The sequence below is a fragment of the Mixophyes fleayi genome, unplaced genomic scaffold, assembly GCF_038048845.1.
Source record: "Mixophyes fleayi isolate aMixFle1 unplaced genomic scaffold, aMixFle1.hap1 Scaffold_57, whole genome shotgun sequence".
NCBI lineage: Eukaryota > Metazoa > Chordata > Amphibia > Anura > Limnodynastidae > Mixophyes > Mixophyes fleayi.
In genome coordinates this window covers 328,701-333,209 of record NW_027448267.1, presented here as the reverse complement: position 1 = coordinate 333,209, position 4,509 = coordinate 328,701, and positions in this window count along the sequence as shown.

Genomic DNA, 4,509 nt, shown 5'->3' with positions numbered 1-4,509 from the left:
TTCATGATTCATGTCATGATTCATGATTCATGATTCATGATTCAATTCACGATTCATGATTCATGATTCAATTCACGATTCATGATTCGATTCATGATTCTTGATTCATGATTCATGATTCCATTCATGATTCATGATTCATGCTTCAATTCATAATTCATGATTCGATTTATGATTCATGATTCATGATTCATGTCATGATTCATGATTCATGATTCATTAATCAATTCATGATTCATGATTCAATTAATGATACATGATTCAATTCATGATTCATAATTCATGATTCAATTCATGATTCATGATTCAAGATTCATGATTCATGATTCAATTCATGATTTAAATCCTGATTCATTTCATGATTCATGATTCGATTTAAGATTCATGATTCATGATTCTTGTCATGATTCATGATTCAAGATTCATGATTCGATTAATGATTCATGATTCATGATTCAATTCATGATTCATGTTTCATGATTTAATTCATGATTCATGATTCGATTAATGATTCATGATTCATAATTCAATTCATGATTCATGATTCATGATTCAATTGATTATTCATGATTCAATTCATGATTCATGATTCGATTCATGATTCTTGATTCATGATTCATGATTCCATTCATGATTCATTATTCATGATTCAATTGATTATTCATGATTCAATTCATGATTCATGATTCGATTCATGATTCTTGATTCATGATTCATGATTCAATTTATGATTCAAGATTCGATTCATGATTCTTGATACATGATTCATGATTCGATTCATGATTCAATATTCATAATTCAATTCATGATTCATGATTCATGATTCATAATTCAATTCATGATTCATGATTCATGATTCAATTCATGATTCAAGATTCATGATTCGATTCATGATTCATGATTCAATTCATGATTCATGATTCATGATTTGATTCATGATTCAATTCATTAATCATGATTCATGATTCAATTTATGATTCATGATTCAATTCATAATTCATGATTCATGAATCAATTCATGATTCATAATTCATGATTTATGATTTGGTTCATGATTCATGATTCATGATTCAATTCACGATTCATGATTCATGATTCAATTCATGATTCATGATTCATGATTCATGATTTAATTCATGATTCATGATTTAATTCATGATTCATGATTCAATTCATGATTCATGATTCATGATTTTATTCATGATTCATGATTTATGATTCAATTCATGATTCATGATTCATGATTCAATTCATTATTCATAATTCATGATTCGATGCATGATTCATGATTCATGATTCAATTCATGATTCATGATTCATGATTCGATTCATGATTCATGATTCATGATTCAATTCATGATTCATGATTCATGATTCATTATTCATGATTCATGATTAAATTCATGATTCATGATTCAATTCATGATTCATGATTCATGATTCGATTCATGATTCATGATTTATGATTCAATTGATGATTCATGATTCATGAATCAATTCATGATTCATAATTCATGATTCATGATTCAATTCATGATTCATGATTCATGATTCATGATTCATGATTCAATTCATGATTCATGATTCATGATTCAATTCACGATTCAATTTATGATTCATGATTCATGATTCAATTCATGATTCATGATTCATGATTCAATTCATGATTCATGATTCAATTTATGATTCATGATTCAATTCATGATTCATGATTCAATTCACGATTCAATTTATGATTCATGATTCATGATTCAATTCATGATTCATGATTCGATTCATGATTCATGATTCATGATTCAATTCATGATTCATGATTCATGAATCAATTCATGATTCATGATTTAATTCATGATTCATAATTCATGATTCATGATTCAATTCATGATTCAAGATTCATGATTCATGATTCAATTCATCATACATGATTCAATTCATTTGAATCCTGATTCAATTTATGATTCATGATTCGATTTATGATTCATGATTCATGTCATGATTCATGATTCATGATTCATGTCATGATTCATGATTCATGATTCAATTCACGATTCATGATTCAATTCATGATTCATGATTCATGATTCGATTCATGATTTATGATTCATGATTCAATTCATGATTCATGTCATGATTCATGATTCATGATTCATGATTCAATTCACGATTCATGATTCATGATTCAATTCATGATTCATGATTCATGATTCGATTCATGATTCATGATTCATGATTCAATTCATGATTCATGATTCATGATTCATGATTCATGATTCAATTCATGATTCATGATTCAATTCATAATTCATGATTCATGATTTGATTCATGATTCATGATTTGATTCATGATTCATGATTTATGATTCAATTCATGATTCATGATTCATGATTCAATTCATTATTCATAATTCATGATTTATGATTCAATTCATGATTCATGATTCATGATTCATGATTCGATTCATGATTCATGATTCATGATTTGATTCATGATTCATGATTCATGATTCAATTCATAATTCATGATTCATGATTCAATTCATGATTCAAGATTCGATTTATGATTCTTGATTCATGATTCATGATTCAATTCTTGATACATGATTCGATTTATGATTCATGATTCATGATTCGATTTATGATTCATGATTCATGATTCAATTCATGATTCATGATTCATGATTCGATTTATGATTCATGATTCATTAATCAATTCATGATTCATGATTCAAATTATGATTCATGATTCAATTCATGATTCATAATTCATGATTCCTGATTCAATTCATGATTTATGATTCAAGATTCATGATTCATGATTCACTTCATGATTCAATTCATGATTCGAATCCTGATTCAATTCATGATTCATGATTCGATTTATGATTCATGATTCATGATTCATGTCATGATTCATGATTTATGATTCATGATTCAATTCATGATTCATGATTCATGATTCAATTCTTGATTCATGTTTCATGATTCAATTCATTATTCATGATTCAATTCATGATTCATGATTCGATTCATGATTCTTGATTCATGATTCATGATTCGATTCATGATTCATGATTCATGATTCAATTCATGATTCATGATTAATGATTCATGATTCATGATTCAATTCATGATTCATGATTCATGATTCATGATTCAATTCATAATTCATGATTCATGATTCATGATTCAATTCATGATTCAAGATTCGATTCATGATTCTTGATTCATGATTCGATTCATGATTCATGATTCATAATTCAATTCATGATTCATGATTCATGATTCATGATTCAATTCATGATTCAAGATTCATGATTCAATTCATGATTCATGATTCAATTCATGATTCATGATTCATGATTCGATTCATGATTCAATTCATGATTCATGATTCATGATTCAATTTATGATTCATGATTCAATTCATGATTCATGATTCAATTCATGATTCGTGATACATGATTCAATTCATGATTCAATTCATGATTCATGATTCATGATTCAATTCATGATTCATGATTCAATTCATGATTCATGATTCGATTCATGATTCTTGATTCATGATTCATGATTCCATTCATGATTCATAATTCATGATTCAATTCATGATTCATGATTTATGATTCATGATTCATGATTCAATTCATAATCCATGATTCATGATTCATGATTCAATTTATGATTCAAGATTCGATTCATGATTCTTGATACATGATTCATGATTCGATTCATGATTCAATATTCATAATTCAATTCATGATTCATGATTCATGATTCATAATTCAATTCATGATTCATGATTCATGATTCAATTCATGATTCAAGATTCATGATTCGATTCATGATTCATGATTCAATTCATGATTCATGATTCATGATTTGATTCATGATTCAATTCATTAATCATGATTCATGATTCAATTTATGATTCATGATTCAATTCATGATTCATGATTCAATTCATGATTCAAATCATGATTCATGATTCATGATTCAATTCATGATTCATAATTCATGATTCATGAATCAATTCATGATTCATAATTCATGATTTATGATTTGGTTCATGATTCATGATTCATGATTCAATTCATGATTCATGATTCATGATTCAATTCATTATTCATGATTCATGATTCATGATTTAATTCATGATTCATGATTTAATTCATGATTCATGATTCAATTCATGATTCATGATTCATGATTTTATTCATGATTCATGATTTATGATTCAATTCATGATTCATGATTCATGATTCAATTCATTATTCATAATTCATGATTCGATGCATGATTCATGATTCATGATTCAATTCATGATTCATGATTCATGATTCGATTCATGATTCATGATTCATGATTCAATTCATGATTCATGATTCATGATTCATTATTCATGATTCATGATTAAATTCATGATTCATGATTCAATTCATGATTCATGATTCATGATTCGATTCATGATTCATGATTTATGATTCAATTGATGATTCATGATTCATGAAT